The sequence below is a fragment of the Ixodes scapularis genome, unplaced genomic scaffold (genome assembly GCF_016920785.2).
Source record: "Ixodes scapularis isolate PalLabHiFi unplaced genomic scaffold, ASM1692078v2 PGA_scaffold8__174_contigs__length_109621045, whole genome shotgun sequence".
In the NCBI taxonomy this organism is placed as follows: Eukaryota; Metazoa; Arthropoda; class Arachnida; order Ixodida; family Ixodidae; genus Ixodes; species Ixodes scapularis.
In genome coordinates, this window is record NW_024609883.1 from 96,499,893 (window position 1) to 96,513,306 (window position 13,414).

Consider the following 13,414-nt stretch of genomic DNA (forward strand, 5'->3'; position numbering starts at 1 on the left):
AAGGCAGGCCGCATATGAGGAGTTCTCGCAAGCAAAATAAATAGCCATGGCCATGCTTTTCCGATGTGCGAACTGTATGGGGCAGCTGCCGTGACAATTTCAAGGGCAGGCACCGCCGAGAACTATTGCGGTGCTTATGCGAGCGGCTTTAGAAACATTTGAAGCGTGTTCCGGACTTGCAGCATATGTAAGACATGCGAGTTATTTTTATTAGCTCTTCTGTCATAGGGTGTAAAGCTATTACGCACATACCATCAAAATGCCTCGTCTTGCCTCGTATTATTTTAAAATTATTTCAAAGGTTCGAGTCACTCGGCTCTTTTCTCATGTATGAGGATCTTGTAATGCGTTTGGGATTATTGCTTTTTTTTTTTTTGTATCATTTACTTATATACGTTTAGACTTAACCAAGGTAAACTAGTTCTGTCGCCACTGTAAAAATTCATATTTGAGGACATTCTTGTTTATAAGCATTACTTTTTTTATAACTTGATGATTTGAACAAAAGCTTTGTAGCTTACAACACGATATTCCAGTAGCAACTCTTTACTGGTTTTGATTCTGGATGCATGGCTAAATAAGTGCCTTAACGAATGTAATAAGAACGTTCCTGGAAATTTTTAGTGCTACCACGAACCCATAAATAGAAAAAAGAACCACGGGTATAAAAACAAATTGATTTAAGAATGCTCCATTTTATATGACTTAAAATTATTTAAAGTGCACCAACGCTTGAGGTTTTCCAGCAGAGGCGAATACAAACAAACGAAACATTTGCCTTTCTATATTGCCTCTCAATCGTTTGTACATGCATAAGAGTGTTGTAGTACCTCTGTAGAGCAATATGAGGTAACAAGGATTCTTAGTTAATCGTTTTTGCACTACAAGAACAATAGACGATGAAGGATGAATTAGACATTTGCGTTAGAGTGCGACAGGTCGCGCTACGACCGATTACGAGTGCTGTGGCAACAGAGGTCTGCGCAGAACGTCGCAATAGAACGCAAGGAATCGTAATAGCGTCGATCACTTTCATGCAGAAATGTCTGAACCAGCTTTCACTGCATGCGTGCGTAAAGCCACCGGCGACGGATCGCGTACAGTTATCAGGGTTAGCATAACCTTTATGAAAGCAATACCCGTTCGATTGCAAACCAGGCCCAATGGTCGCAACACGGCAGCATGTTATTTCATTTCATTTCATTTATTATTCCCTCAGGGCCCGAAGGCATTACAGAGGGGAGTGGGCGGTCGACAGATAAAAATAACATAGTTGAACGAGGCAAAAATACAAAAAACACACACACACACACACACACAGCAAAAACACGCGCTACGCATCATCTGTTAAAAAGTTGGTAATAGCATTTTTAAAATAAACAGTGTTAGTTATTGAGACTATATGTGCGGGAAGGCGATTCCAATCAATGGAGGTTTGGGGTAGAAAAGAAGCATTAAAAGTGGATGTGCTACAATGGGGAATCCCTACCTTTAGGTCATGGTCTACACGTGATGATATGTACGATGGTTCTAAAAACAATGCTTGACGGAGAGCGGGGTTAGAGTAATAAATCTTGTGAAATAAACATAGACGAGATATTTTTCTTCGGAGAGAGAGATCAGGTAAGGAGAGGGACGATTTCATGGAAGTTACACTGGCTGTACGATGATAGTTCGAGAGTATGAAACGGGCAGAACGATTCTGAATAGATTCGACAGCTGATGCAAGGGTGCAAGACGACAGGCATTTTACGCTGGCACGGACCCGCGCCAATTAACCGAAGTGGTGTGTGTGCGACAAAAGCAGTCGGTACTGTCTCCGAGCCCGGCGAGGTCAATGAGCTGGGATTAAGTTGATGGCGAACGCGTTCTTGGTCCTCGGCTCACTCAACCGCGGTCGCGATGGATTCGACGATGGCCTGTCCAAGAAAGAGTCTTTGGATGGTTGCTTTTTGTTTTATTTTCATGAATCACGTCCGTGACGACACTGCGCAGGAGAAGGGAAAACGACGCCCCGTATATTTGCCCGCTCATCTGCGCAGATGGCGTTGTCGAGCCGAACATATTTTCGGCTGTTGTCAGTCGCTCGTCGCGCAGTGTTTAAGAGAAGGTGGAGATAGACCCGGAGAGAAACTGCAGAGTCGTGTGACAGGAATTTTAATTTGTCTGCAGGCTTCGAGTAGAGAACGGCGTTCGTTTTTCCATTGAATTTGAACTTCTTTGCTTTGTTGTAATTTCCGGATGAAATAAGCTTTTTATTGAATGTTATATTTAAAAAAAATGCTTACCTAAAACAAAATACGAAAAAAAAAAGCCGTCAATGGCACTAGCACTTTTTTGCGGTTTTTCTGAGAGGGCCATTGCAGTCCTTATCGATATCAAGCCCAAAAACCTGAATTTATAACATAACCAAAAGCCTGCCCCCCCCCCCCCCCCCCCCCCCTTCCCTCTGCCCTATTTTTATTTCTTCCCCCGTCGTCGCACTCCAAAACTCGTTGGTGTCTTCCATCGTATAGATTTATGACGGACTCCGCAACCGCGACAAAGATTCCGAATCCTCCGCCGCGCGGTCTCGTATGTTGAAACAACGGTCGTCGAGGTGGCACCCCTCCGAAACAAGCGGACGATCGCCCGGCGGCGTTAAGGGGGATTCACCGCACTCGTCACCCAATGGGCAAATGTCGCTACACAAACTTGCGTTTTAGGAATGCACCAGAGTATTGATATTTTTAAATATTCATTAGGAAGATGTAATGGAAGTCTACGACCCTTGTATTTGCCCGAGAGAGCGCTGAAGATTTTTAATAAAATAAAGAAATATATGACCATTTTGACTGTTCTTAGTGCATTTCGAGGCAATTTTGACATTGAAATTACTTAAATGACAAAAGTGATAAAACGAATGGTAGAACGTACTAGAGCCGTCTTCTATATTAATTTTAAGACCCTTACGGGAAGCCTAAAAATCGTTTTATTGGCGTATTTGTGTAAATACATTTGACAGGGTCGTTGACGCTAGATATATTGTCAATGAGTTTAACGGGATTGCGTCACCAGTACCAAATGCCCCAAGACAGAGCATCTGTTGTTGTTGCTGTTTTCACGAGCACGCACGTATGGCGACTCGTGGTACGAGTCCTCTGCTTGACACCGCAGAGATAAGTTTTGCCGTATTGCCGGAGAACACTCTGTGTGAGATTTCTGTCTGCTGTACCACACAGAAAAAAAAAAAAGGATCAATGAGAGGCGACGCAAACATAACGTGGTAATGTCGTGGCAACTGCATAGATCGCGGCCGATGCCACGATCTATGCAGCCAATCTAGCGGCTAGAACGTGCTACGTTACCTCGCGCACCTCGAGTTGGGACATACCGAAGAGTCACACGCCCTCGGTAAGGTGCCTTGATGTGTTTGTATGTCTCGCAAGAGTCATCGACTCATCGAATACGCCAATTCACGAGCCAGTAGTTCGTGCGACACTTGGAAGCGAATGGCGGCGCAGCACTAAAATGAGGGTCTATAGAGCAGCCCCCGAAGGGAAACTGCGGTGCGGCTCTGGCTTGTGGTCTTGTGGTAAACGCCCTTCTCGCGTTCGCCAATAGCAGTTGTCGGTTCTTGGAAGATACGCCAAGCGTGACTTTTATCCAGTGACCTTAGCTCACAGCGCTGGTTTGGCTTCCCTGGCTTTTATCGGCCACTTCACATCTCGGTCATTTTCTGGCCCATTTATGTTTGCAAAGAAACATGCGCGTATATCTTAACGTGAGAGTTCGGGCCATATTATATTTAATTATATATTTATATAGTAATGCCACGTTCTTCACGTTCGGTACGTGCGTGAACCAAGGCGGGCGTTGATGATGATCCCGTGACAACCATGAATGTGGTCATCCAACTTAGCTCTTCGATTGGCGTCGCGTAGCTCAAACGGCAAGAAGACGCAAGTTCGACAGAATTAGAGCTACACATCGTTTGCAGTTGCACGAAACGTCCTTGCACCATACCCGTGCGCACTCTACTTCCTGTTGCAAAAAGCAAAATCCCATAGTGTTTACGCTCCAAAAGGTACCAAGGCCATCCCTATGGCAGCTGGTGTGACGTTAGTGCAGGCCATGAAACCACTGCGCTCGTGCCTTCGGCCACGCTTGCACATAACGTTTGCTTGCACTTATGGTGACCTTGAATACATAGACGCTTTAGACAAGCCCCCCATTACAGCCGCCATTGATAACTTTCTCTTGCCTCACCGGGATACCAAGCCACTGAAACGAGCGTTGAAGAGCCTCTTTGCAAAGGCCAATGCTGGGAAAAAGGACACGGTAGAATCTAATATGTCAATAACCTGACCTGCCATGGTAATGATGAAGTGAGGTAATAGGAATAAGGGAGGAAACAAAAACGAAACATGTGTGGTATGGCGGCTGACATGCACAGCTGCCAAGTGAGGCAAAAGTCCGTGTAATCAGCAAGCATATAAAGAATGGGACCACTCAATAGGGAGTATTCACTGGCGGCAACAGCTGTGTGCGCGAATGCTGAGCGCGTGCTGATGACGAGCTTCCACAGTTCTTTTGCAACGTGCATTCAACACCATCAAAGTTGCCGGTCTTAGCAGCCTATTGATGTGAGCTCATTTTGAGCATGCGCTCTAAACATCGCCCTCAAATATGGCGTCCAGTGTACCCATATACTCCTGAAAGGAAAGAGCAGGCGCTCGGTAGCGCTAACAAGGCACTGCGCGTTTCGATGGCCTCACTACGTCATACAAACGTCGCCTCAAAACCTTTTCTGGAGTCTAGACGTCAATGAAATGTCACAATTCTCCAGCAAAGGGCAAAACTAGTGTTCTTAATTTACACAATTTTCTGTGGCTATAAGGCCAATGCATAGTCACATAGACAATTTCAAGCATCGCGGCCCGGCTTGTGCCCCATGCGTGCAAACACGTGTAGCGGGGGCGTGGACGCGGCTTTCGCGAGCTTGCAGTAGACCGCTCTCACTAAGCGTTCAGCGCATGCGTGACGCCGCCATAACTATAGTTCACAGGAGGCAGACGGCAGTGAAGGAAAGGGCTCGTGCCGTTTCGTGCTCTACACGAGCAGAGCTCCAGCGAGGTTGTCGCACGTGCATAAAGACTAAAGCTCCCTCGATGCATTGCGGCAGCGGTGGCGTAGTCAAACTGGCTGGTGAGATCGGCCTATTGTACAGGCTTGCTCGCACGAGCCGAGACATAGCGACGGCCAGTAGGCAGTTTTTGTAGATCCTTTTGGCCTTTCCGCAACGCTATCCGCTACCCGCTACGAGACCCGCTAACAGAGGCATAGTGGAGACTCAAAAAAGTGCTTTCGTAGCAAAGAGGTTAGAAGTACTAGGAGGGGGCACGTTTAAATAATCCTATTCATAAAAAAGTTTAAACGATGTGCCCAGCGTGACCGCAGATCTCTCTGGCGAGTGGTGCGCGTGACATGTCACGTGTGAGATGGATGGTTGATTCTAGAAGGACTCCTTGCAGGCTTGCGCGCGCTTCGTCCGGTAGGTTTTATCAGATCGAAGGCTAGACGAAGGCTAGCTACGGTCACGTGATGTGGTCACGTTGGGGTTGGGCTGATAAGCGATGAGAGTAAGGAGGAAAATGAGAAAGAGGCGAGGCGTCAAGGAAGCATGGCTCGTGGAGGCTTACGCGACTGACGTCATGCCCTCTCCTACCCTTCGATTCTTCATGTTTCGTAGACCATTCTCTGCGGGCTACGGTACTGCGATTATGACAGCGCCACTAGCGGTCGCAAAAAACACTATATAAAACATTAAACGCATACTATTACTGCAGCCACGTATTTGTTTTATCAGAGTGGATCTTTTCGAACTCAACACATGGTTAATTTACGATTAGGAATGTTAATCTTTTTTGTGGACAAATTCTTCGTAGCACATCTTGCCAGCTTGCGGTAATTGCGCTCTGCTTAAAGCTAGATTCAGTTCGGCCAAGCTAATCCTCTCTTTGTCATCTCGCGCTCTTTTATGTTTGTGGACCCGTCCCCCGACAATTCTCAGCGTTCTTGAGGACAAACCTTTATTGTCCAGTTGGAGGGAAATAGAGGATGTGTATTTGATGTTTTCGGACTCCGCCAAAGCGGTGTTATGTTATTTCACTGATGTGCGCCACTGGTATGGTGTAGTTTTGGAATTTGTATTCTATAAACGGGGAAACATTATTGCTCTTTTCTTTTTTTTAAGGCGCTACCGACTGTTGATCAACAAATAATTTTGTCTTTAGTTCTTTAGACTTTATAATATTCCAATTTGCTGCTGGCTTCACGTACCTCGAAAGTGGACCACCCGAGATCTTTTTCAAAAAGTTGATTGGCAACCCTGCTGTGCCATCGTAGTGCCTGGCGTCCAATCTCTCTTTGTCGTCTTTCAGTGTTTACCCCGGTCTCGCATGATGTACATGTAACACCATTGGCGAAGGTCAATCCTGGTACAGCGACCGCTTTCCAAAGTTATCGGGTTATCAGATAGCGGTCGCAGCTCCAAAGGCTTTTTCGACGCAGCTTGTTCGGGTAGTGCCAATGCCTTGAGATTTTCATGGTGTTCTGTTATATAATCTTCGGAACAAGTCATTGTAACACCAAGGTATCTGTATCAGGTACTGAGTGGAAGTGCGTTATTCTGGATGGTAAGGGATTCAAGGCCCTCGCCATGCCCGGAAAACAGCACCACGGCTCATTACTGGCATTGAGATAAAGTCGAAGCTGAGCCGATTCTTGGTCAACAGTGCCTTCATGACTGCCACATTGTCGGCCATCAGCACAAGATCATCGGCGAAGGCGAGCCTGGGGAGCCGCCATTTAACCATGTATGTCCCCGTGCCGCAAGTGTTGTTGAGTGAAACCGATTCCTGTTTTGTTCAGTGCCTTCTCCATACCGGACATATATAACACATACAGAAAGGGGGGTAACGGAGAGCCCTGACGTAGTGTCCTGTGCACCGGAAGATGAGATGTGGCCAGGTTGAATGTTGTCAATCCGTGGTTTCCATTGCTCCGGACAAATTCTGCGCCATCTATGAGGAAAAGGCTACAAATAAATCGCGGGTGACCACTCAGCCAAAGTCGCGCAGCTCACGCATCATACCAATGGCACGGCGTTCGTTCAAGATACGATGACGACACTATCTGAGCCTCAAGTACGTTTCAATCATGTGCACTTTATATTAATACGTGTGCTTCAAACATGTCCGCAGGCACGTTTTGCATGATCAACGTGACAGGACAGTCATACAAGGAAGAAACGCATCTCATACAGTATATGCACACTGTGCTTTATATTGCGTACCACGGTTTCATAGCAGGTTTCAGCCTAACTTAGCAAAAGGCGAAACGATATATACTGCCCCCGTGAGACAACGACAGCGGCGGAACGAAGTGTGTGACAAGTCTTCGCAGGAGCGCTCTGCCAACAATACGAATTGTCACGTGACTCCATCCAACGCTCCGATTGGCTAGCTGGGCCTTTAGGTTCCGCCCGGTGCCAAGTTAAGGCTCATTCGCACGTGTGCATTTGAGTGTGACCGAGTGCGCTGCCATCACTCGTAACCACTCAGGACGAAAGAAGACGCTGGCGCCATCCATCGGGTAATCCCTGAAAACCTTCCGATCTGCGTACAGGTTACGCGTCATTCTTCGATCGTTTACACAAAATACCGCTGATAACCTTATAGGTTGCCATTTCTCATAAATAGTGCTTAGATATGACTTCTCAAATACTGACTCAAATTTAGCCTTGCTCAACGCAGTTCGGAAGCATTCCAGAGCTACTTGACAGATGGCACCGGTATGCCAGTGTCTTTTAAGTGTCTTCTCTCGTCGGCGAGCGTGGATACACGGTCACAATGCGGTCGAGCGCACTTAAACCTGAATGTGTGGACCAGCCTCCATGCTGAAACCGAGTATGCGTGTGGCGACAATCGCGTGTGCTCCCCGCAATGTGCAACGGACCCTCTTCAAAAGCGCCAGCAGTCTATCGGCTGCTGCGCCAATTATCCGGGTCAGCTATTGTTTGAGCACGCGCTCATGCATGCGTTAGACACGACGGCAGTGTCGGTAATGTTCGAAGTGAATTTGACTTATCTTGTAACAAGCGACGCGTCAGCGTTCGGCGAAGACTCGTATCCAATCTCACCCCTCCTGACTACGGCGCCATGGAACGCATCTCCGACTGGTGTGTTCACCCACAGACTCCCCTATACTCACAAAGCCTGGCAGTTCGACGACGGAGCCATAGAGTGTCCGGTCGCAGATTTGAAGCGCGAGAGTATGGTAGCAGAGAGCATCGAAGAGCCATTTCTCGGGGAACCTAGACGTCAGCGCACAACTTTTCCAGTGGCGAGGACCCGAAACACACTTGTTCGCTCGGAAGAAGTGTGTTTCGGCGTCTCGCCGCAGCGGGGCACCAGTCACGTGGCTTTCCTCTCATACGTTGTCAGCCGCTCCACGTGTTCCATTTCGGCGGCCGCTTCTCGTGGCGATCTGCCGGGCTTCGACAGTATAGAGGAGACTATGGTTTACCACGTCAAAAAAAGTGGTCCCTCAAGTTCGGGAGAAGTGTGCTTCGGCGTCTCTCCGCAGCGGGGCGCCAGTCACGTGGCTCTCATTTCATCCGTTGTCTGCCGCTCCACCTGTTCCGTTTCGGCGGCCGCTTCTCGTGGCGATCTGTCAGGCTTCGACAGTATAGAGGAGGCTATGGTTTACCACGTCAAAAAAAGTGGTCCCTCAAGTTCCGTCTGGTGGCGTCATAGACGTGTCACGCTGTCGCCGGTCACGATCCTGGCGGTGTCACAGCAGCGGCGGTGGATGTGGCAGACGCCTGTTCTGCTGCAGACTGCTCTCCAGTGTGACAGTCCATGGGCAGCGGCAAAAGCTGGGATGCCGTGACGACAGCGACACTCCCGTTCGCTCGTGCTTTTCGCCAGTATTTCTAGGACCAACCGCCAGGATCGCGACATCCGACAGCGTGGCACTCTGGGTTCTGTGACGTCATTTGTTGCCAGTTCGGGACCACTTTTGATGTATCGGCAGCATAGGACGCTAAACACACTATTCAGAGGCGCCCTCCAGGCAATCATGCTCGTGACGATGAAATGGCGGCCGCCAATGTTGCTCGGCGATGTTTTGAAAAGGTGCTATTCCATTGTTCTTGTTTTAAACAATAAAAAAGCGTACAATTAGAAAAAAGAGAAAGATTTATCTTTTTTCGTCGTTTCAAGAAGAGAAAAAAGAAGAGACTTCCTCTTGACTTAGAAGGCGTTGCTGTCCCTTCTTTTCCCTCCTCTTCCCTCTCGAAGCGCATTTCCTGTTTTCCGGAAAAGAAATATGGCCCCGTTGTCTTTGCCCCCGAACGCCCAACAAAAAACAACAAAAAAAAGAAAACAACAACAACGGAGAAGTGTCTTTTGGCACGGCACGGCGGTGTCGTCTACTTTAAAGGTGAACGTCCTTCGTGCAGACGTCTGCGGCCTTCGGGCGTCCTCTCCCCTTTCCTCTGTCCCTCCGCTCGTCCCAATACAACGCTATGTAAGCTTAGCGCAAATCCCAAAACCAACAACATCGAAAAAAAAAAGAGTTTTGCAGCAGTCAGGGTCCACAGTCTTTTTTACGCAACACTCGTGCCTCGTGCTGTTGACGGTGGGCGGTTTCTGCTCGTTGTATTTAAAAAGGTTTTTGGCGACCGGCTTCAAGTGGTGCTTTGCGTGTTCTTTCAACGGCTCGTTGCTTAGACCAATAGCACCTAAGACAAGGCCTTTCTTCCCAAACGTCATCACAAGCGGGATCCACGCAGCACCGCTGAGCTCGCGTCAGCGCGACGCCAGCACGCGAGCTCCAGCGTTGTCTTTGCCGCTTGGGGGTCCTCGGACGATGACGTCATGAGCCGGCCTTGTCCCCTAAGTGGCACTGCTTAGACTCCACTCTTTGTGGTTTTCGCTTTCGCCGAGATGGCGAATGTTTTAAACGCGCGAACAGCTAAACTGCCTCCGTTGCCGCTGTGTGCTAGAGGGAAACTATAAGCGTGCGCCTGTATACGCACTCTGTGTCCGTTAACCGCGACTGTGCGTTCGTTCACGGTAGTTTGAAAACGTGCTTCATCTACCGTGACGAGGCGCGGGAACTTGCGAGCCAAAAACGTAGCGCGCTGTAGGCGACATTGTTATACGAAGGTCTGGAGAACAAATTATCCGTGAATAATTGTTTTTTCTCTTGAAAGCAAGGCTAAAGGTTTTTTGTTGTTGTTGTTTTCTTTAAGCGCGCGAGTTTATATTTTAGCTGTTGCAGGATAGCATTAAAAAAGAAAGCAGGACGAGTTCCTCGCACGAAGCTCCCCACACTTTCCAGTTTTTCAGAGCGAACACCAGAGGGGAGGCGAGTCCCTCCTCGCTTCGTCTTCTCTCCAGCGTTGGGTATGGTAAAGTGGAAAGTGTAGAAAGTGGCGTGGGAGGAGCTTCCGTCTCTTTTTTTTTTTTTTTTAACCCCTAACATGGCATTGTGCCTCTGCAGTGCGGATAGCGCAGTCACGTGGCATGCCTCGGGGATAACAGTCGATAAAACCAGCCAACACGCCACCCGTCAGCAGTGTTAATTGGAGCTGAACGGGTCACGTGTTCATTGGTACGTACCAGGGATGGGCAAAATACATGCAAATATGTATCAAAATACAAATACAAAAAACCTTGTCAAAAATGTATTTAATTACAAATGTAATTACATTTCCAAAAAAAGCATTTAAGTACAAGATACAATAGAACCAAATGTATTTGGTGTCCTCCAAATACTTTTCTAAGTACATTCCTCAAAATTTGCGTCAGCGACTTCAGGGCACCTGCAACGGGTTTCTGGGTATCTCATTTTGATTTTGCATCGCACACTCGGGAGTTAGTGTGCGAGGCTCTAGTAACGTAATAGAAATATAATTACAAAAAAAAAAGTATAATCAGCTTGGACGTAATAGGTGAAAAAAGTACAGAGCTTCAAGCAGCTTTTTTTGTCGATTACATTTTGGTATAGACCCACAAAGAACCGAGACGACCAAGGCGCGCAGCATTAGCCAGAGAATTTATTGTTGCAACTCGCATCCGTTACGAAAATCTGGACGACCCGCGCATTTAGAATGTTCCAGGCAAAAATATGGATGGAAATCAGGCTGGAAAGCATGACAAGTTGTCACAGGCACTTATTTAGCCAGTCACTATTCTTGCCCTGGACTAGCACCGTAATCACAAAGTCACTAAACGCTTGTGCTTGATTGAAAGACACTGCATTCGGTGCAGAACGTAGTTATCTTCCTGCTCTGGACAGTGACAATAAATTTGAGGGATGTATTTTCGCCCACAAAATTGTATTTAATTACAATTGTATTTGAAATACCCACGTTTTAGTATTTAAATATACACGTCAAATACCTTACCTAATTTGTAATTAAATACAAATGCAAAATACACAAATCATTTGAAATACGTATTTCAAATACTTGTATTTGAAATACTGCCCATCCCTGGTACGTACTTAGGATTTTACTAGCGTTTTTTGGTCGGAAGGGTTACGGCGCCTAGCATTATTAATGCGAAAGCATTAACTGTCTCATGGCATGAGCCGACGTCATCAGCTTTGAAGACGCGCCGAACGGCACCTAAACTCCTTTCTCCAAATGAAGCCGCGATCTGATGGCTCCCAGCTTTGAAGCCGCGCGAAAAGCCTAGCCAAACGGCACCTAGTTCCTCTGCTCCTGGTAGAGCGCGGCGAAGCCGAAATCGCATAGATTTCGGCTTTGGTCTCATTGGCTGGAGTTCGTCATAGTTTCCAGGAACGAGGCTCCCATTGGCCGCTGCACGTCAGTTTCAAGGAGGGCCACCCCATGGCGCTGCGTGCCCGCGCCGCCAGGTGGCGTAAGCTACCGCCCGATCGAAAGGGCTCAGCCGGATTCATCCATCCATCCATCCAGCCAGCGCGCCGGATACAAGGAATCGGCTGTCGGCTGATGCGCTCGGGCGCACCGCCAGCGCGCGGGAACTTCACGTGGACGCGCGCAAAAACAACATTTATGCTTTCGCATTGACAACAAGGTTAACGATTTCTAGTAACCGGTATAAACCTTTCTCCCCGAGTGCTTTCATCAGTGACACTGAATACGCGGGACATCGTCTCAGCCATATACGGGCTCTGGTCTCAGCCTATTCGTAATATCGAAACAAGTATACAGGCAGTGACGAGGCATATACTAACGCGTAATCGTCGTAAACTACGACACAAGACGACAACATAGAACTGAATAAAAAATACTTTATAAATACGACAATCTGAAAGAACAAAAAAGGTATGTAAAAGTTTTGACCTTGACTCCCTTTCGGCTTACGTCTGACCATAGCGGATTCTACGAGCCATCGGGGCCAATGCAAAGCCGTTGGGGTTTGCCGCGACCTACGAGAAAAAGCGGCGTGACGCGCGGCGAAAAGCGTAGTCACCGGCAACGTTTACACAGCTGGATTGGCTGGGATGGTCTGCGATAAGTGACACCGAGTAGGATGGCGGGAGCACGTTTTTTCTGACATTGACCTTTGCCGAAGAACCTTTGTGGCTGCAGTTCACGATGCTCTGTCTGTGCACAAAATGGCAAATGCAACGGCCCGCGCGAGCCAATCAGAGAGGCGTAGCGAAGCAGAGGATAGCTCTTTGGAGGGGGAACGCACTCCAACAATATGGTGTCACGTGTGTCCTTCTCACTCTCTGATTGGCTCTCTGGGGCCGTATCTCTCGCTGTTCGTAGACATTGAAGGAAAGGAGCAGGCGAGAGCGCACAGGGACGAGAGAACGCCGAGCTTTGCTGGGTATGCTTATACACTCCGTGCGACGCGACTGGCGCGCCGCCGCGCGGCCGGTACCGAAGGTAGGCAGTGAGGATCCCAGAGAAAACGAAACCGAAACCACGCCGTGGTACGCATTGAAGTCGGAGTGGTGCGGTTGCGCTGGGTTCGCAGCATGAAGTGCTGCTGCCTGTGCTGCGTCATTAAGTGCTTCAATAGTTATGCGTCGTACCTCGTGGAGACAAAGTTTCACAGTTTTTCACCTCGCCGATGTTTTGTGGGACAGCGATAACGATGGAGCCGTGCCCTGCGACGCGAGAAATTTGGTCTCCCCATCATGTCTGCCACTGTGTCGGCACGGCTGACATATTCTACACTGCCGCTTTGCGCTCTGCGTTTGCATTCGTACCAGCAACGCATACATATATCAGCTCGAACTGAAATGCCATCCCACACTCGCGGTTATCCAGCGCGAATTTCGTTGAAGGAATGCCCTCGAAAGAAGTTTCGTCCCCATCGTACGTGTCGATGACATTTCCGGACAAGTATGGCACGCAATCTGT

General features: G+C 48.1%; 1 protein-coding gene across 3 annotated transcripts in view; it reads right to left on the reverse strand.

Annotated features, from left to right (window-relative positions):
* The window catches only part of LOC8031570 (putative protein kinase C delta type homolog), a 257,938-nt gene that overhangs the window by 45,419 nt on the left and 199,105 nt on the right, over window positions 1-13,414 (reverse strand). The gene's annotated exons all lie outside the window — the stretch shown is intronic.